The sequence below is a fragment of the Nicotiana sylvestris genome, chromosome 1 (genome assembly GCF_000393655.2).
Source record: "Nicotiana sylvestris chromosome 1, ASM39365v2, whole genome shotgun sequence".
Classification (NCBI taxonomy): Eukaryota; Viridiplantae; Streptophyta; class Magnoliopsida; order Solanales; family Solanaceae; genus Nicotiana; species Nicotiana sylvestris.
The window spans coordinates 61,554,044-61,576,941 of record NC_091057.1 but is presented as its reverse complement, the minus strand read 5'-3'; positions in this window follow the sequence as shown (position 1 = coordinate 61,576,941).

Below are 22,898 nucleotides of genomic sequence, written 5' to 3'. Positions count from 1 at the left end.
TGGCCCGTAGGATCTCGTGACCTGTTAGAATAAGCCGGCATTTAAGCTCTTATGCTTTTTCTCTTAGGAATATTCAGTTAACCGTTTTGGGTTCAGTCTTCGAGCCGACTTTCGACTCGAGCTCATTAGTCCTTATGTTTTTGAATTTAAAGTTGGCCCTTAGGCTCTTATGCATTAGGTAGGCACGACCTTTTATATGGACTGGCGGTAGTGGCTCTTAAACGTTGGGTCAGTACGACCTCTTATATGGGCTGGAAATAGTGGCTCTTACGCATTGGGTTGGTATGACCTCTAGTATAGGCTTTATTTTTCCCTCGTTAAGGAATTTTTGAAATTGTGTTTGATAAAAACCTCGATTGTGAGTAGTTATGTGGCGATGAGCACCTCAGGAGGTTTTTCTCGGTGGCTGAGTGTTTCGAAGCCTATAGTTCGGAGCTACCATGGTCGAAGTTCTTTTGCCTATGTCGAGGGTAGCCTGTTTAACCGGTTCTTTTTGAGGTATTTTAGAAGTAATTAAAGGCCTGTAATTTTATAGCTATGGTCTGGCATCCCCGAGTCGCGTTAGTTTGGCCGATACAACCTTGTGACCGTAGTCATTGTGTTTGGCCAGAGCCTTTCCGTCCCCAAGTGAAGTAGCTTCAGCGTCTATATCAAAGGTATGCCTTATTAAGGGTCTTACAAGTTCAAATATATAGCCTTAACTTTAAGGTCGGGATAATGCCTTTTTGTAAGGTCTTATAATTTTTACATGCCTTTGAGGTCTTACAGTTTTGGTTACTTGGTACAAGTATGGTTCATGCCTTGCTTGAGGTTTTACAGTTTTGGTTACTTGGTACAAGTATGGTTCATGCCTTATAAAGGTCTCACAGGGTCGAGGTTGCCCATATGGGGTCTTATGGCCTCGGCAGTCCCCGAGACATTGAAAGTTTTCTTGGCTCTGGAGCCGTTTTTATAAAAAATACCGAACTCCTTTGAAACGTGAAATGCTTTGATAGAGGGGAAAGTATTCTTTGATTACTTGGTACAAGTATACACGTTTTTGCTGTAAAGGACTCGGTTATTCTATACAGACACGATTCGTTCGACCGTTTGGCCTGGTACATCATTTTCCTATCGAGACCCCATTTAGCACATCTTGGCTTCTCTGAGAATGTGAGCTTTCGGGGGGATGCCCCCCAGTATTCGAGGTTGATTGAAAAGAAGCCTTGAATACTTGTTGAGTCTTCCTTAGGTTGCATATGGATGATGCCTCATTAAATACCTTGCAGGTAAAACCCTTCATGGGATAAAAACCTAGTCGAAAGAAAAGAGTGCAACGTATGCTTTCATAACCTAAGGCCTTCAAGTTGGAAAGCGCTTCATTTCTTTAGATTGGATAACTTCACATAGGTTAGTGTAAAATGTAACTAAAAAGGGAGACGATTATACCTTAGTGCCAATAGTGCCTTGGGTCTCGATATGCTTCAATGGTTTGTTCTGAGGACATGACACGGTCCTGTGCTTGTTTTATTCGGGCATAGTCGAGAATGTATCCCATGATTGCTATTTCACTGTTTGTTTATCATCTTGTTTATTCGACATCGAAGGTGTTGGTGCCGGTGCTACATCGTGTACCACGAACATCTCCCATGCTGCATGTTGTTCCCCGTACATGGTTTTTATTCCGTCCTTTGTTAGAAACTTTATCATTTTGTGAAGGGTTGATGGTACAGCTCTCATGTAGTGTATCTATGGCCTTTTGAGTAAGACATTATACATCATGTCTCCTTCGATGACATGGAATTTGACATTTTGGATAGTCCCGGCTAGATTGATCGGGAGGGTGATTTCCCCTTTTGTTGTTTCGCTTGCCATGTTGAACCCATTGAGGACTCGAGAGGCGGGCACAATTTGATCAGGCAGTCTGAGATGCTCTACTACCCTCGAACTAATAGTATTGGCCGAGCTACCTGGATCCACAAGTACACGTTTAATTTGAAATGTATTTATAAGAAAAAAGATTACCAGTGTGTCGTTGTGAGGCTGAGACAAGGTCTCGATGTCCTCATTGCTGAATGTCAGAGCATCCTCGGGTATGTAAACTGGAGTTCACTTTTCCCTGGTGATGAATATTTTTGTTCTCCTGACCATGGGCTCTTGTGGATCATCAATGCCTCCTAAGATCATGTGGATGACATGGTGTGGCTCGTCTGTTTCATTCTTCTTGTTCGCCTCTCTTTCCCAGACCTGATTTTTGGCTCGGTCGCTAGGGAATTCTCGGAGGTGACCTTTGTTGAGTAGTCAGGCCACTTCTTCCCGGAGTTGTCGGTAGTCCTCGGTCCTGACCGTGCGTGCCGTAAAATTCACATGTCGGAAGTCCTCGGTCCTGATCTGATTGTACAGGCCTTAGCCACCTAGCATCTTTGATTTTACTGATGGCGAATACGATGTCCGAAATGTTGACGTTAAAGTTGTATTCCGATAAGCGGGGTGCTTCCGTCGGCCCTGTATGCCTATCGAATCCAGCTCTGCTAACAAGTCTCCCGAGTATTCTGGCCTCGATCCATCCTTCGGTGATTGCGGGTTATGTTGAGCCTCATGGCATTCCTTTTATTCTTAGTGTATGGTTGGTATCTTTATTTATTTGGTTTTGGCTCCTTTGCCGGAAGCCTTCTAGGATATACCGAGCCTGATGAGACTCTTAGTTGGTCGTCTTCGACCCTGATCATTGATTGGTATCGGTTGTGGACGTCCGACCAAGTCACAACGGGATATTCGACTAAGTTCTGCTTCAGGTACTTCGAAGCTACCGAGGCTCGCTCGTTCAAACCTTGAGTGAAGGCCTGCACTGCCCAGTCATCGGAGACTGGTGGTAGTTCCATTTGTTCCATTTGATAGTGAGATAGGAACTCTCGCAGCATCTTGTTCTCCCTTTATTTGATTTTGAACACATCGGATTTCGTTGTTGCTACCTTGATGGCACCAGCATGTGCCTTTATGAAACTTCTTCGAATCTACAACCTTCAAGATCAGGGGTGCGCCGGGAATTTGATCGACCCTAGAATTGTAGGTCTCCACCTTCTTGTCATTGGCTTCTATCTTCTTCTCGCCTGGCTCGATCCTCTTTGTTAGATCCTCGAGCATCTTTATGATGGCAGGGTCGGCTACCGATCCGTTTTTTCTTGATCATTTTGGTGCCTGCTCGTCTTGGGGAGCCATTTCTGGTGCTACCGTGTTGGAAGTTTTTTGGTGGCTTTGTAGCTGAGCAATTTCCAGTTGTTGTAGCTGTAACATTTCAAAAATAACGTGAAGGCTAACCTCTCATTCTTCCCTAGTTGGGGTTTTTAGAGCTTCTTGTTAGTCTCCTTGGCGGAGCTTATATCGACATGTTGGGCATCGCGTGAGACCACATATATGGCGATTGGATCGGGCGCGTCCCCAAGGTTTAGTGGCGGTGTGCCAATACCCGGAATAGCTACACCATTTTCCCCATGGTCCTCAAGACTATTGTTTTCATATGCATTTACTGAGTTAGACATTTTGACCTGAAATCAAAGGTTCTTGGACAAGAAAAAGCATGAAAGACAACTTGTGTTATGTATTAAACCTGCAAGAAAACAATCACTATTATTTTTAGCCCCACGGTGGGCGCCAAACTATTTACCTCGAAAATGGTAATAATAATTAGATTTGATTTTGTGGTTCTAGAAATATATGATCTATTTTTATGCTAGTTGTTAGGCAATAGATGCTAAGTGAAAGATTAGAAAAAATAAGATAATAGCTTGCAGATAGTATAATAATCAAACCGAATATTAGGAAAACGGAGCCTCGAGCTTGTGTATATAGGGCCTCAAGGTCGAGTCGAGTGCATGGCTAAGGGCAGTCGATGGAGGATTAACAGTTATGATAAATTCCATGGCGGCTCTTTATCACCGATAATGAGCAATAAATGAAGAACAATGAATAGAGCACAATAAATGTAAGCAATAAATATAAGTAATGAGATCAAGAGAATATGTTAAGTTAGGGAGCAGAGAGAATGTTCTTGTATATTCAATATTGTATATCAGATCCCCCTTACAAAATGACAAGGATGGCCTTTGTATATGAAGGGGAATCCTAACTTAGTACAAATGCATTTATTACAAAGATATGGGGCTGATGAAAGCAATTTAATGCCATAATACGGGTTTGAACTAGCCTAATAGACTTTGTCATCTTTAGTCACGTGCCTTGGGAACCTCACATCGATCCACCGTAGCCGCTGATTTACACTGCCTCGAGGCCGATCATTGTTTACGCTACCTCGAGGTTGATCATTGAGAACTCTCGAGGTCGATCACTAGGAACCCTCGGGGTCGGAGCCCCGAGCTAAGCTTCGAGCCTTCTGGGGACAGTCTCTACGAGGTACCTTGATGATCGTAAAATCGAACTGCTAAGTTTTAGCATATACAGTACTACTATCCATCATGGCTGGAAGACGACGTAGCGGGGGTCGTCAAGCCAGGAGTCAATCTGAAGGATATGATCATAGATGAAGTAATTGAGGCACAAGTTAAGAACAAGAGGCTATGCAAAAGGGTGTTCAAGTCTGAAGCTAAACATCAGGAGCAGCACAAAGTGAACATGGAAGCGATAAAGGAATGGAAGGAGATTGCCACTAAGTCAATAGAAAGATTGGAATATTTGGAACAAGGACTGATGAAGCTAGAATAGAAGATGAGAAAAAGACTTTCGGATTTTCAAGGCATGGATGACGGTGAAGGAGGAAGTCTGGCAAAAGCTTACTCTCTGTTGGATGTGCGCGATCTGGGAAATTTGATTGATGGGGTGAAAAGAGCCAAGAATGGAGAAAGTCCTTTGGGGACACAGTAGATTAGGAGATAATGTTCTTTACTTCTTTCCAGCTTAAATTAGATTTCGATGTAATAAGACTTGATGCCATTAGTGACTTTATTATTATTGTCGATTTAATGAAAGATAGTTTTTGCTCATTTTTGCATTAATGAAATGAAGCAAATGTTGGCAATGAGGTCCCCAAATTAAGACGCAAATTATTGCATGACTTTGTGAAACATATATAAATATTGTGAACGCTCTTTTATTTCATCTTACTGACTTGGTTACCTTTGATTTTCTTTCTTTCTCATTATTTCCATTCCCAATGGTTGGTCCGTGCATACTGGCATCATCAACATACCACACTATATCTAGAGGTCCTCCACCTCCTCCCCCACCCAGCGTCCCAAAAAGCAAAAGCAAGGGCAAAGGGAAAATGGATGATTTAGAGGTATCCGGAAAGATAATGTTGTTGTGGCAGAATATGTTGAAACTTTAGATGGTAGAAGCACTCTATGGTAGAATGAGTTGGTCTTACGTTTGGACAAGAAAATCTTGGAACTACAGGGCAAGCTCGAGCTGGTCTGAAATCTAGCAAACCTCTCCCTTACTCGTAATTTTCCGTACTTCAACCAGCAAAACCCGACTACCTAGAACCAAACACCACCACAAAACACACAAAACCAGAAACTTACACCCATAGCTCCAAATCCTCCTGCACCACACCAGTATCATAATCCTGCACCTCCTAGAACCTTAACCCGCCAAAATTGTCAACCCCTCAACAACACCACCATCATCCAACTCAATACCCGCAAACCACTACTTATCACACCCCCCAAAATGCACAACAACCCACTCCCGATCCCCAAAACTTGACCAACGACCACCCATATACCCAAGTTAAGAGCACACATCAAAACAACCCGATATATGTGGAAACCTTACCACATACCCCATAGCAAACCCTATACATACCTGAACAAACTATGAAGGACCTTCATATTAGAAACATAGCAGAGAAACTCAAGAATCTCATAGGGAGAGTCTAGAGTGTTGAAGGTGGGAACGGCGTTGAGGGTTTAAACTATGAAGACCTGCGCATTCAGCCGGATGTGGAACTCCCAGAGGGTTACAAACCTCACAATTTCGAAATGTTTGATGGTACTGGTGATTCGAAGGTGCATCTAAGAGCATACTGCGACAAGCTCGTAGGAGTGGATAAGAATGAACAAATCTGCATGAAATTGTTCACGCGAAGCCTTAGAGGAGACGCTTTGTCTTGGTATATCAGTCATAACCCAAAGAAGTGGGTTATCTGGGTAAGTATGGCATCAGATTTCATGGATAGATTCAGGTTCAACACAAAAAATGCACCAGATGTTTTCTACATTCAAAACCACAAGAAGAAGCCGACAGAAATCTTCTGCGAGTATGCTACTATTAGAGATCAGAGGTCGCAAAGGTAAGCCCAGCACTTGAAGAGAACAAATGAACAAGTTCTTTATTAGAGCACACGATCCGCAATATTATGAATGATTGATGGTCATCAAAAATCACAAGTTCTCAGATATCATCAAGTTAGGGGAAAGAATAGAAGAAGGAATCAAGAGTGGGATGGTAACTATTTTCGAGGCGCTGCAGGCCATGATTAGAGCTTTGCAATCAAGAGGTATTTCAAAGAAGAAAGAAGTGCTGTGATGGTAGCCCAGGGCCCTAAGTCTCCCCTTACACACCAAACACCTCTACCCGCATATCAACCCTCACCCCCAAAATACCAATACACCGCCAACACATACCATACCTACAATACTCAACCTGCATATTACCATTCACCTCCACTCGCTCGGCAAAGCTACCCAAAGCCACGTCCAAATTTCGAACGCATACCTCCGAGACAATAAACCCTAATTGCTAAACCTGTAGACCAACTATATGAGAGACTGAAGGCCACTGGTTATGTCACCCCTATTCCTGTCTTTGTTGTTGAAAAACCTTCCCAATGGATCAACCCTAACAAAACATGTGCTTATCATTTAGGCATGAAGGGTCATACCATTGAGGAATGTTGCACACTGAAAAACAAAATTCAAACGTTGATTGACACTAAGGTTATACAAGTAAAGGAGCTGCACCAAATGTTCGCAACAACCCTCTCCCGGATTATAGAGGTGAGGGAGTGAATGTGATAGAAACTAATGAGGAATGAGATCAGGAAGGGTCCATTGGACTCATTCGAGATGGAGATGCTCTTAAAACATCTCTGGTCACCCTTAAGCCAGTTGTGGTACAAACTCAGGCGCTATTTGAAGTTGAGGTAGCTACACCATTCAATGTGATGATAGCTTCCATACCATCTTACAAGTCTGATGTCGTCCCATGGGATTATGTTGCATAAGCAAGAAGAAAGCGAAAAGCGAAAATGGAAGAAACAGGTGTCGTGCAAGGTATGACTAGAACCGGCAAATTTTACACACTTGAGTTTCTAGAAGGAACGAGCAAGGAAGTTGCACCTAAGCCTCCTGTTGTCGAGACTAGCACTGAAGATCTTTGGAGGAAGATACAAGCAAGGGAGTACTCTGTTGTTGACCACTTGAACAAAACTCTCACTCAGATATCTATCTTATCACTGTTGCAAATCTTAGATGCACACAAGAATGCTTTGATGAAGGTGTTAAGTGAAGCTTATGTACCCGCCGAAATCAATAGTGGAGAGATGGCTAACATGGTCGGACATGTATTGGATTGCCACAAAATCACTTTCCACGAAGATGAGTTACAACTAGAAGGACTGAGTCACAACAGGGTGTTGCACATCATAGTGCAACTAGAGGATAAGTTCATCACCAGGGTCTTGATTAATGGAGATTCGAGTCAGAACATATGTCCACTGACCACACTAAAGAGATTGGGTAAATGACTGCACAATATATGAATAGGAAGCATAAATGTGAAGGCATTTGATGAATCTCAGAGAGCCACTATTATAGAAATCAACCTCGATCTACATATGGGTCTGATTTTGTTTGATGTTAAGTTCCAAGTGCTAGATATATCTGCTACTTACAATCTATTATTGGGATGGCCATGGATACATGCAGTCGGGGCAGTGACTTCAACTCTACACCAGGCTATGAAGTTCGGGTGGAATCATCAGGAGGTGATAATTCATGGATATGGGAGCAATCCCATATACACCAATCAGACTGTTCTTGTTGTTGGAAATAGAAGGAAGTTGGGTGGAGAAACATATCATCATATTGAAAAGGGTAACACAATCGAAAAGGACCGATGGTAGAGCAACAAGATAGAAAGCATACTGCTGCGGAAGGGGTATGAACCAGGAAAGGGTCTCAGCAAAAAGCTTTTGGGGATCACCAAACCCGTACAACCGCAGTATCATGGCACGACTTTTGGACTCGGATATGAATATACATGGCAAGAATATCAGGACTGGACACCTCCATGGAGTTTCGCTTATTATCCGCTGGAACAACCCATACCACCTCTGCACCAGACATTCCCTCAGGCTGACATGATATGGGGATTTGAGGAGGATTAGATTTTGGCGGGCATGAGGAAGTTTTTTCTAGTTGAAGAAGACATGGACTGCAGTGGAATTGTTGGGGAGGAGGAGGATGAAGATCTTACCATTCAAACAATGGAAAAAGGAGCTGTTCTCGATCCATTCAAACAATTGAAGTTATTATTATCTTCTTACATTCTTTTTAGCATAATTATTACATACCATGATAAACATACGACTGTAACATGTAATGAGATAGTGCAACATAAGGACAATGATTTGGAAGATCTGGAAGATGATATAATACCTGAGAAAATCGTCAAAGAAGTAGAGAATTTTTAAAGCAAACCGAAGTCTAATTTGGAGGAAATTGACGCTATTAACATAGGGGATTCCGAAACAGCCAAGGAAACTCATATAAGCATTAATCTATCACCATTAGAGAAAGAAGAGTATATCAGATTCCTAAGGGAGTATGAGGAAATGTTTGCATGGTCCAATGACAATACGACGGATTTAAGTACGTCCATAGTGGCTCTTACGCTACCCATCAATCCCATGTGTCCACCGGTAAAACAGAAGCTCAGAAAGTTCAAGCCAGATATGAGTTTGAAGGTAAAAGAGGAGGTCACCAAGAAAATCAAAGCCATGGTTCTCTGAGTGGTCCAATACCCAACCTGGTTGGCCAACATTGTGCCAGTTCCAAAGAAAAATGGGAAAGCTAAAGTATGTGTGGATTACCGAGATCTGAATAGAGCAAGTCCTAAGGATGATTTCCCACAGCACAACATACACATAGTAATTGCCAATTATGCGAAGCATGAACTCCAATCCTTTGTAGATTGCTTCGCAAGATACCATCTGACTGGATGGATGAAGAGGATTCCGAAAAGACCGCCTTTATCACACCATGGGGAATATATTGTTACAAAATGATGTTGTTTGGTTTTAAGAATGCTAAGGCCACCTACATGAGGGCCATGACGGCTATCTTCTATGATATGATATACAAGGAAATAAAAGTGTACGCGGATGATGTTATCATTAAATCTAAAAGGAGTTTGGATCACATAGCAGACCTGAAGAAATATTTCGATCGGCTTCAAAAATACTACTTGAAGTTGAACCCTGCAAAATATGCCTTCCGATTTTCCTGCTGGAAAATTATTTAGGTCTATCGTCAGCCGCCGAGGTATTGAGCTAGACCCATCAAAAATCAAAGCTATCCAGGACTTGCCGCCTCCAAAGAATAAGAAAGATGTGATGAGTTTTCTTGGGAGCCTAAAATACATCAGCTGCTTTATAGCACAATTAAACGTGATATGTGAGCCAGTCTTCAAAATACTAAGGAAAGATGTTGCAACAAGATGTACCGAAGAATGCCAGAAAGCCATCGACAAAATCAAGGAGTATTTATCTAAACCGCCCCTGTTGGTCCCACCAGAAGCAGGAAGACCTCTGTTGTTTTACCTGTCTGTGTTAGATGGGGTTTTGTTTGCGTTCTAGGACAACATGATGAAACAGTTTGGAAGGAGAAAGCAATATATCATCTGAGCAAGAAGTTCATGCCTAACAAAACCCGATACTCTTTGTTAGAATGCACTTGTTGTGCTTTGACATGGATATCTCATATCAAGATATCTGTGCGTACACTATATATCTCATATTGAGGATGGATCCGTTGAAATACATCTTTCAGAAACCCATGCCGGCGGGTAAGTTAGCTAAGTGAAAAATATTGCTGAGTGAGTTCTACATCGTCTATATAACTCAAAAGGAAGTCAAAGGGCAAGCATTGGCGGATCACTTGGCAGAAAATTCCGTAGATGGAGAATATGAACCATTGAAAACATATTTTACCAAAGAGGAGGTATCGTTTGTAGGAGAAGATATTACCAAGGCGTATGAGGGTTGGAGGATGTTCTTCGACGGAGAAACAAACTTCAACGGAGGGGGTATCAAAGCGATATATAGAAAACTCAGGTTTTTGTGTACCAACAATATGACGAAATATGAGGCCTGCATCCTTGGACTCAGGTTGCCCATTGACATAAACGTTCAGGAGTTGCTAGTAATCAGAGATTCAGATATGTTGGTGCACCAAGTTCTAGGAGAATGGGCTACGAAGAACACCAAAATATTTTCATATTTGTAATATGTACAAAAGCTTATCAAGAGGTTTACAAAGATAGAATTGAAACATGTTCCGAGGATTCATAATGAGTTTGCAGATGCATTAGCCACTTTGTCTTCCATGGTACAACACCTAGACATGAATTTCATCAATTCTATCCCAATAGGAATTCATAACCAGTCAGCTCATTGGGCTCATGTTGAAGAAGTGATTGAGGGAAATCCATGGTTCCATGACATCAAGGAATACTTGGAAAAGGGAGAATATCTAGAGAGTTCTACCCGTACTCAGAAGCGCATGCTTAAAAGATTAGCCAACCATTTCTTTCAAAGTGGAGGAATTCTGTTATACTCATTATTTGGGTTTGTTGTGATGCGTCGATGCCAAGGAGCTGTCTAGATTGCTCAATGAAATACATGTTGGAACTTGCGGACCCCACATGAATGGTTATGTTTTGGCCAAGAAGATATTAAGAGCAGGGTATTTCTAGATGACTATTGAAAAAGACTGCACCAAATATGTTCAAGTGTCACCAATTCCAAATACATGCTGATATGATACAAGTACCGCCTAACGAATTCAATGCAACAAGTTTGCCCTAGCCCTTCTCTGCTTGGGGTATGGATGTCATCGGACCGATCAAACCCACTGCTTCAAACGGACATAGGTTCATTCTGGTGGCTATGGACTACTTTACAAAATGGGTTGAAGCCGTATCCTATAAGGCTATAACTAAGAAAGTTGTAGCAGATTTTGTTCAAGACCACATTGTTTGTCAATTTAGAGTACCTGAGTCAAACATTACTGACAATGCCACCAATTTCAACAGCGATTTGATGAAAGCCATGTGTGAAACATTCAAGATCAAGCATCAGAACTCTACAGCATACATGCCACAAATGAATGGAGAAATAGAAGCCACCAACAAGAACATCAAGAAAATATTAAGGAAAATGGTAGACAATTACAAACAATGGCACGAGAAGCTACCATTATCTTTGCTCGGGTATCGCACCACAGTTCGTACATCAACTGTGGCAACTCCAAATCTACTAGTTTACGGTACTGAAGCCATCATTTCTGCTAAAGTAGAAATTCCTTCCTTACGGATCATACAGTAAATCGAGCTTAGCGATGCAGAATGGGTACGAAACTTGTATAAACAACTAGCTCTCATTGATGGAAAAAGAATGAACGCAGTGTGTCACGACCAACTCTACCAAAATACAATGGCAAGAGCTTTTAACAAAAAGGTTAGGTAAAGGCAATACACACCTGAGCAATTTGTACTAAATGGACTTTCCTACATCAAGATGAAGCAAATGGGAAATTCTTACACAACTGGCAAGGTCCTTACTTGGTTCATCGAGTATTAACAGGAGGAGCACTTATACTTGCAAAAATGGATGGAGAGATTTGGCCAAAGCCTATCAATTCGGTCACGCTCAATAGATACTATGTTTAAGATTATGTTGCACTTTCTATTTGATGTAATTGAACTACGCTAGATCAGATTCCTATTTAAGAGGGGATACGTAGGAAACCCTCTAGGTTCGGCCACATTATGATAAAATATTCATTCCCCCTAACTCGAGTTTGCCCGATCTAATCATGTTTGGAACCATCAAGGAATGTATTGCCAAAAGTACGCATTTGAACTGGGGTAGAATTTTGAGGAGGATCCTCAAAATTCCGAGTTAAGGAGGTTGTAATGTCTCAAAATCATGTCACAGTTATCAATTCAACAAATCATTTGCTCTCATGCATTATCGCTTATTTCAAACAACCACATTTTATAAACAATTTATCAAATGCACATTTTTGAAAATTTTGTCTTATAACAGCCATACGTTACCCAAGGTGACTCAAGCAGGACCTCCAGACAAGAACAAAGGTGAAGCAAGGAATTGAGAGCATGAACCAACCTTTCTCCCTACAAAACTAAGAATTTTTCTTTGAATGCACGCACAATGAACATAACACGAACGTCTGCAAATACATACACACAATAAGATCACTATCCTCATAACAACAAAAGTCGCCAAACGCAAACATGTCAAGCTAAGAAATGCTTTTATCCTCTTGCATTTAGGCATTGCAGTTTTTGCATAGGGCTAGGCACTGCCTTTATTATTGCATAGGGCTAAACACCGCCTCACCTTGTGTGAGGCTAAGCATCGCCTCTACACTGCATAAGGCCAAGCACTGGCCTTCCTTGCATGAGACTAAACACTGTCTCCGTTCTTTGCATGAGACTAAGCAATGTCTTCACGTTGCATAAGGCTAAACACTGCCATCATCATTGCATAAGGCTAAGCACTGCCTTTCTTTGCGTGAGACTAAACACGGTCTGCACATTGCATGGGGTTAAACATTGCCCTCATCGTCGCATAAGGCTATGAATTACCTTTCCCTGCATTAGGCTAAGCATTGCTTCCATATTACATAAGGCCAAGCACTGTCCTTCCTTGCATGAGACTAAACACTACCTCCATTCTTTGCATGAGACTAAGCAATGTATTCACATTGCATAGGGCTAAACACTGCCATCATCATTGCATAAGGCTAAGCACTGCCTTTCTTTGCGTGATACTAAACACGGTCTGCACATTGCATGGGGCTAAACATTTCCCTCATCGCGGTCTGCACATTGCATGGGGCTAAACATTTCCCTCATCGTTGCATAAGGCTATGAATTGACTTTCCCTGCATTAGGCTAAGCATTGCTTCCATATTACATAAAGCCAAGCACTGGCCTTCCTTGCATGAGACTAAACACTACCTCCATTCTTTGTATGAGACTAAGCACTGTCTCCACATTGTATAGGGCTAAACACTGCCCTCATCATTGCATAAGTCTAAGTGCTGCCTTTGCTTGCATGAGACTAAGCTCTATATCCACATTGTATGGGGCTAAACACTTCCCTCATCATCACATAAGGCTAAGCACTGTCTTTCCTTGCATGAAACTAAACATTGTCTCCACTCCGTGCATAGGGCTAAACACTGCCCTCATCATTGAATAAGGATAATTCATTGTCTTTCCTTGCATGAGACTAAGCATTACCTCCATTTTTGCATAAGGCTAGGAATTTTCTCTCCTCGCATGAGACTAAGCATTGTTTCCGCTCTTTACATCGGTCTAAGCACTTCCCTCATCTCCTACAAGACTAAGCCTTGTCTTGTCTCATTCTCGCATATGACTAAGCATTACTTTATTTCCTCTATCAAACAATTGATATCACCGCATATTTTCATCTCAGGGCTGAAATATCACCATATTATTCGATGGCATCATATTCTAAGGGCATCATCCTCATAGCTCGAAGACATCATGCCATGGCCGAAGGATCTCTCGAAATTGCATATTATTATTCAAAGGCGTCATAGTCCAGAGGCACCATCCTCATGTCTTGAGGACACCATTTCATGGCCTGAAAATCCCTTATCAAACAATTCATGGTTCAGACATCATAGTCTAAGGACATCATCCTCATCGTCCAAAGACAACTCTCATGGTCCAAAGAGAATTTGCATCATGGTTAAATTTTCGCAATAACCCTTATATATTCGCATGCATCATGTTTTAAGTTATGAAGGTAACTCGGGAGGTAACTGTTCTACAATCAGAAGCAATTATTGCTTCGGTTTCCATTCACAACATTCGCATCCTTTGACTATCTCAAACGCAACTGATTATCAGCAATTGATTGCCTTTTGTTCTATAACGGTTCAAATATCTTCCTCATACTTCTTTAACATTCAATTAACATTCATAGCTCCACCTAACATTATACATTACTTACGACACTATCCTACCCAAAAGAACCTTTTGAAACATAAGACCACTCTTATAACAACTCAATCGGTTTCATTCGCCGTTGGATCCAGAACTACCCACGACCTGATTCTTGTAACATCAGGGATATGTAGGCAACTGAAGAACTAGGGTTTGTCCCACATTTTTTCAAAACACATCATTCTTCACTCACTTCAGACAAAACTGGTCATCATTTTCTTTATCCGATAACTCTTTCATCATTCCCGGTAAAGAGGGGCAGCTGTTAATACTCAATTTTGCCCTCATATTTTTTAAATAGTATATATACTTTCAAAATATTATCTTGCATCATTACTTAATTTGCATGAGTTATACAAGTATTTTCTATAATGTTTCCATAATTTTAAAGCTTTAAAATTAAATTTCTTGCATTTAAATTACTTAAATATATATTAATTATCCTTTTAAATTATTTTGTGTTGATGTAATCATCCCAAATTATCATTTGAATCTACGTATATATTTCATAATATTTACTTATTTTTTTATACAATTATATCTGTATTTTAAACCAATTTTACATAATTTTGCATTAATAGCATATATTACTGTATATAATTGTATTTATTATATTATTTTATACTAAAATAGCATTTCTTATATTTTTATAATGTTAAGATGTTATTTTTCGAGCATTTTACAGCTAGAATAATATTTGTTTTACTATTTATTAATTATTTTTTATAATTATTATTTCTTAATTTCTTGTATTTAAAATCCAGCCCTATCCCAAGCCAATTTTCGGACCAAATTAATGGCCCAAACACCCTAAATCTTAGCCCAATTTGCTCTAGCCCAAAAACCAAATGACCTCATTATTCCAACCAGGTCGGGACCCGTATATTCAACCCGCCCCACCTTCCTTTTAATCTTGGCCTTAACCACTATTATTCTCTCACTCTCACTCATTCTACTATTCCGAAATTTGAGACCTTGGACGGCTGAAAGCCAAAGCTGCCGGAATTCAATTTTTGCTCCTTTCTCAGTGTTAGCACTGCTCGGGGTTCATTCGAGACCCTTGGAAACTCTGATGCACTTAGATTCTAGGAGTCCTGCTATTTATTACCAGTTGATTTGCTGTTGGAACTTTTCACCACTGGTGAATACCCTGACTCTAGCAATTCTATTATTAGTTGTGTTCATGACCTAAATACCATTGTTGTTCCAATTTTTTGAACCTATGTAATTACAACATGTTGTTACCTTTGTTTGCAATACTATCTTCCTCGAAGGTAGCCTATAGTCCTATATTCTCTAGCATCTAAACTTGCCTAAATCATGTACTTGGATGTCTGCCACTATGTATATTTTGACCATCTTGAAATTATTTAGTCTACTATGTTTATGTATACATGAGTTTCCTATGTATGTTTCTTGCTCGTGTTCATGCATTGCTTTGAATTTTTGTATTGAAACTCCTGAGATACTTATTCATGCCTAGAATTTGCTCGAGTATACTTCTCTATGCTAAGCCATTCAGGAATAACTTGCTACTTGGTCATGTCTGTATGAATTCTGAGCTCTTCAGAGAAGCATGTTACTCTACCATTTGTGAACCCCAATCCTCATAATAGTTGCTTACTTCCCTACCATCTTGTTTTGTAGACTCATGCCTGCTAATGCTACGACTGCTTAGGTTTAATGCCTTAGGAATCTTTGATGTACATAACTGAACATGTTATATGTTATCAATTTGTATTAAGTACTTGTTTACTGACTATTTTTGATATTGAATTTATGATATTGTTGACCCTAAGCTTCTATAATAGGTTTCCTTAGTAGCACTTCTACTTGCCCTTAATTAGTCTACAACTCTTAGTTATGTCCTGCATTGAATCCTTATGTTCTTTTGGGAAGGCTGCTGTGATCTACCCCAAAGGGGAGTCCCTCGAGCATGTCATTATCACTTGTTAATCTCCTTATAACTAATCCATGTCCTTAACTCTCATGCTCAGTTTCTTGCTTTGTGGATTCATGTTACCTATAACTAATCTGGTGCATCTTAAGAAGTCTATTATTTGAACTTATTTGTTATTTTGAAAGCCTCACATATGTGCTCATTGTAAGGTCTTTGTACATGTGTGTCCTCCTACCTATTAGATGTCACCCCGAAGGTGATGCTTAGAAAATATTTCTGCTGATAATTGTAATAATAGGAATCCATGTGTCTTTGCCTGAACTCTGAGTTATTTGAATGATATGTTTTATGTCCCCACATTCTTATTATTTGTTAATGGCTAAGCAAGACAATTGTCTTCATGTTTGGGGCCTGGCTTATTGGGCCGTGTGTGTTATTGGACCTGAGCATTGGTCAGACAAGCCTGCGAGCCTAAGTATTGGGCCTGTAAGATATGCAAGAGTACGACTGGTGAAGGTCCAGAAAGGCACTGCTAGTTTACCCTGTACTTGTGCTAGAGCTATAATTATTGTATTTGGGCCTGTAATAGCCCTATTAAGTTCGTACTTATTATTATAACTAGGCCCGTAATTATTTGTAAGCAAATAATTGGGGTATTAATGAATGGGAGGTTGGGGTATTCTAATACTTGCATGAATGGGTAGAAAGCATGCATATAGGGTATATGTTTTCTATTTGCTACTACGTCCAGTATAACTTATTTGCTTCGTTTAGCTGGTGTTGCACATTGATAGGAATCATGCTTATAGGAATCATTCATATATTTCACTTAACTTGTCAAAATATGCTGCACTTGTTTCCATGTTTACTATTCAACACTCTTAGATAATATGCCTATAGGATATAATAATGTAATACCTTTACTAATCTAGATACCATGGCTGTAAGGTTTAATAATTAACCAACTGTTTCATGTCACTGCCTCACTTAGATAGAATGCCTATAGGGATAGTGTTATAAAATCAAGTCTACTTGTCATTTGTTAGAAATCCTGCCTATAGGGTGTTTATTGATGCTGCCAATCATGTGTTTTCAAGCGAATTCACTGCCCAATATGCAACCATTAGAAATCATGTCTATAGGGTCCTGTCACCTACCTAAGACCCATATCTATAAAATCAACACTAGTAATTTAGAGTTCTGCGATTGTTTTCACTACTTTATTACGCAAAGGATTAGAAATTATGTCTATAGGGCTTGTATCACTCTAATCTGCCTATACGTTAGTCTGGAAATTACAGCACTGCCTGTATAATAATGGAATCATATAGAAATCATCCCTATTGGAATTAATGATTCTAATACATCTTAATTATGTCTACTGCCTTATCAGAAATTTGTTTGCATGCTTTCATGCTTATATGTGGAGCTTAACTTGAGCATTTTATTTCTATTGTATGCAGTCCTATGTGTTTTGAATGTCACCTATTTTTATCATTTTGAGAAACCTATGTAAAGTCTAGAACCCCCAAATAGTAGGTCCAAACCCTCATGGACCATAGGTGTGGGACGGGTAGTGCACGCATAACGTATGACTTATAATTGAATTAGAACGCCTTTAAGTAAACAACTTCAACATAGTAATCGGGTAGCAGGAGATGATAGTCTGTGCGTGCTGAAAAATACTAGCAACAACCAATATAAGGGAATGGTGAAGTATTATTTATGTTGCATGGGGTGATTCTTTAGGCTAAAAAACTTAGGGCCCCCTATCGCGCCCCCTTTTTCCCCTCCGTGGATAGAAGTCCGGGTTCTGATGTTCATGGGGGTAATAATTCATTTCCTTTTGGGAATTGGGTATTTGAAGAGTCGTCACCTAACGGATTATGGTGCGTTAGGGCACCCAGAGCGTTTAACTCTTTAACTGGTTTGCATTACCAGGGTTTAAGGTAAGGGCCTGAAATAACCTTGAGGGGAAGATTTTAAGTACACCTCTCGGTCCACAACGGTGGGTCTCGGCCGAACTTATACTTATGAATCAGTCCTTTAACAAATAAGTAGTTGAAACAAATAATTGCAAGAAAAACATGTTGGACATTGTGTGACTCAGATAATAAGACAAAGGATTCGAACAAGTTGTGTACATAAAAAAATGAAGTTTTAAGCAAAAGGAATTTGGGAAAGGAGGGGTCCTAGGTTTGTTAGCCTATAGGATCATCCCACGCAATATGGTAAACAGTTCTCAATAAGGGGATACACATGACATTAGCGTGTAGTCATCATATCCCTTTCTACCCTTCCCACCCCTTATCAGTTATTAAAGTGAGTGTTGTTTAATGATCTTTATTGCGTGTTGTTACCCATCCCTTCTTAATGGTCTTGGAGGAAATCAGGACCTCTACCTATAGGCAGTTCTATATAGACCCCTAAGGTTTAAAAGGAGAAAATACTAGGCGACAGGCAAGAACAAATTGGAGTTTAGCACATAAGGAAGAAATGAAGCAATTAGAGGCTCAGGTTTACCTCCACAAATAATGCACATAAGCCTCACGACTCAAACACAAATAAGGGTAGAATTATCTAAATGAATATCAAATCATAGAATATAGATAGTTTTATTTTATGAGCTCAGAAGCAGGGGCCCTAATCAGTTTGCCTACTGATTTTATGCCTAATAATCATTAAGAAGTACACACAAAGAGGCAGTTTCTAGTTTTATAAGAGTTGATTACCTAAGGCTTGCCTAGGCGTAGGATAATGCACAACAACTACCAGAACTATTAGAAGTTCAGAAGTCATTTTTGCCTAAGAGCATATTGTTCTAAGTGTTACAAAATACAAGGATTATTACTAATTTGTTTAAACAAAATAATTAGTCATGAGACTGTTTTATACCCTTTACATGCATCAGTAGTTTAACTAGGTGTGACTGAGCGAGTACGAAAGAGATCCTGAACATGGTATCTAATATGCACATATAAGGTTCAGAATGGTTTATATGTAGAATTCCTAAAGCAGGATTTCTAAATGCACAACAGGTTACAACATGATTTCAAAATATGCATAAGCAACAGTTTATTTTTAATGTTGTCATTTATCCTAGAAACATGATTTCTAAGTGATAGTAAAGATGTCAAAATGAGGTGCTGAAAATAGTACAAATGAAACCTAGGAGCATGGTATCTAATACATGATATGCTTTGCATGTATTGGTCCTAAACATGAATTCTAATGCACATATAGAAAATATAAACCTAAAGTATATTTTCTACCCATTAATATTGATAACATATATGACTACCCTCCCTTTTTCACTAGCCAACCCCAATATTCGTTTGCAACAAATTATTACAGACCAACATCGAATGAATTACATAAGTAGATAAGAAAAAAAAGAAGTTACACTATAGGGAGCCTAAAGCAGGCCCAAATAATTTTTCCAAGCCACAATAGCCTCAAATGCCCAATTCTTTAGACAATATCATTGTCTAGGTGCGTCAGAGTTCCCTTAGGATCTTAAGGATCTCGGGTAGTGCTCACACCTAGACTTTATAACCAGAACTGAGTAAGTGCAGTGTGGAAGAGCCAACTCCAGTGTATCAGAGTTCAGAGGGATATCATAGGGATCCTAAGGCAGTCACACACTGGAGGGGTAGAACTTAAGGATATAAGAGTGGAGTGAGAGTGCTTGACATAGTTTTGAAAATATTTAAGCAGGAAAACAATTTGAAAAGAGACTTGTTTGAAATAGTCTTGTAAAAACAATAGAGAGAATTATTCAATAAAATAGTTTCGAAAAGAAAGTAGGGTAATAAGCAACAGTCCAAACACAACACCCAAAACAGGTCCATACATAATCAAAGAACATAGAACCAAGGCAGGTTCAACAACCATAAACAAGGGTAATGGGATTTGTGGACACATAGAGCACGTGGTATACAGGAGCATAGCAGTTCTTTTGGGGGGTTAAGGGATTAGGGAACAACTAGTGTAACCAACACAGTAGGAATTTCAGAAACAATCATAGAACCAGCTATTTAAAGTGACAGATCAGTTTACATATCAAAAAGGGATCACAAGTAGACAAGCATTCAAAACAGGGTAGAGTCATGTTGAGACAAACTACTGGGGGGGGGGGGCAGAACATGTTCTCAAAGGCCCTAAGAGGGTTAGACTAGCATGCTAGATGAAGCAGTAATGTAAACATGTCAATTACATGTTGAACAACAACACCATCGATAGAAACAAATTAGAAACATGATAAACTAAAGCAGTAAAAGAAACATATTGGTTTAGTGACTTGAATTGAAATCAGAACGTACAGTAAGAGATAGTAAACGCAAAGTGAAGAATAAGAGAGCACAATAATTAGCTTTGGCTTGCAGTCGGCTAACTCAGAATAATAGCATGTAACCAAGGAAAGAGAGAAGAAAAGTTTTGAGTGTGAGAGAGTTTGAACTAATGTGTTCATATGTGTTCACTGTTAATGAGAGAGAATATATATAGTAGTTCGAAACTAGGCAAAATAAGGCAAGAATCACAATTGTACAATAATTATAGAATTCAAAACCAATTAGAGCAAAATTAGCACAAGTACTCCCTTAATTAAGGGAATCAGTTCAAATGGTAAGAACATGTAGAAAATAAGGAAAGAAATCAATGTGTAACTGGAGCATAACAGACACAGAAATAATTCAAACATAGTAGGCATAGAGTAAACAATTAGGGCTAGGTTCAAAAAATTCTAATTAAGGAGATAGTCGGTAAGAATCAAGTAACCATGCAGACAAGGTAAGGGAAAGTTAATTTAGGCAAGGAAATCAATCACATTGAGTAGGAAGGTAAGGATCGAAGGTTTAAAGGAAAGTTTTCAGATCAAACCAAGAAATAGGGAATTCAGAATCAATTAAAGAGAAAGTCATGAAAAAAGATAGCGTTTAGCATATAAATAAAGTAAGACATGGATAGTCAAAAGTTGATACACAACTCTAGCAAACATGAAAGTTAAACAATACTGATTCAATGAGAAAGAGGCGAGTCTTGAATAGTCAAGATGAATACAAGCACATAGAATTAGTGTAAGTTAAGGATAAGAAACTCAGTAGAAGCAAATCGAGGCAAGATAGTCACGAGATATCATAGAAACTCAAAACGAGAACTGGTAAGTCATGCTAATATACAGAACCAAACGAAAGAACCCTAAAAATTAGGTCTTTCAGCATAGACGAGTTAAGATGTAGTAGACTCATAGAATCAATCAAAATATGTAAGAAACACAAGTTTAAACACAAAGAATCAGTTTGACAAGGTTTTAAAAAGAAGTTCGGAAAACCCTGGTTTTAGAAGAAGATGAAAAACACTTGAAATCACATGATTCTTGTAAAGAACCTTAAGGATAGTGTAAAACATTCAAGAAACAAACTCAAATAGTCCTGGATCCGTATAGATATAGGAGGTGTAGAAAAGCAATTAGGGTTTCGAAAGAAACCCATATAGAGACGAAGAAACCTGTCTAGAATCCCAAGGATCGTAGAAAATATAGAATGATTCCTCTTGAAATCACACTAGAATAGCCAGGAACAGGCAGAGGATGAACCCTAGATGCAAGTCGGTGTGGCCCTGGGCCCTTGAGGACCTTAGAGAAGGCAGGAATTGCATGAGAGAAGCCATTGGAGGCATAAGAGGCGATGAAAGGTCACCGGAGACGGCCGGAGATGGGAAGTCGGCGTTGGAAGATTAGAGTTAGATTGAGAGTGTTTTGAGAGCATAGAGGACCTTAGGGCGGCAGGGTGGGTTGTAGAATGAATAAGGTTTTGGGGGTATTGGAATTAAAAAAGGCAAGTTTTAACTAGGGTCGTTGATCTTTTAGATTAACGGCCATGATCTGATGGGGTCTTGGGTCGGGTAGGTGTATTTAGGGCCTGGGTCCGATAATTAAATTAGGAATTGGGCTGGGTATTGGGTTGAATTTAGGCTAAAATTGAAATACAATTTGGCTAAGTTTTAAATAGCCAATTTAACCATATATAATTTATAATAAACAATAAATGATTTCTAAAAAAATAATTTCATGTACTAAAATGGTTTCAAATAGCTATTTAACACATTAAAAATATAGAAGATCATTTTATGCATATAAATATAATTATGCATTAACATGACTAGTATTGCAAATATATACAAATTAGCTTAAAAATGCAAATGCAATTATAAAAATGCAATACAATATTTTAACAATATTTTGGCATAAATACAGAATTTAGATTGCTAAATCACCCCAAAAAATAATTTGAAGGATAATTATTTAAGATTTTATGAGTAAAAAGGGAGGAAATAAATCAATTTGAAGCCTTTAAAATTATAGAAAAAATTATAAAATGCTTATGCATGCTTATATATGCATATATGCTATTTTGAAAGTATTTATATATATTAAAAATATATATAGAGAAAAATTGGGGCAATGAAAGAGTTTTCGAGAAAAAAAAAATGATGGCCCATTTTGATCGGGTGGGATGTTTTGAAAGACAGAGGCCGGACTCCGGTATTCGAGTTTCCTACATATCTCTAATATTACAGGAATCAGGCCATGTGTAGTTCTGGATTCATCGGCGGAATATGCCGATGAAATTATTGCAAGAACGGACACGCGACGCGGAAGCGGCTATGGTGAGCAGTTAAAGTTCGGGACAGTTGAAGGAATTGGAGAGAGATCGCT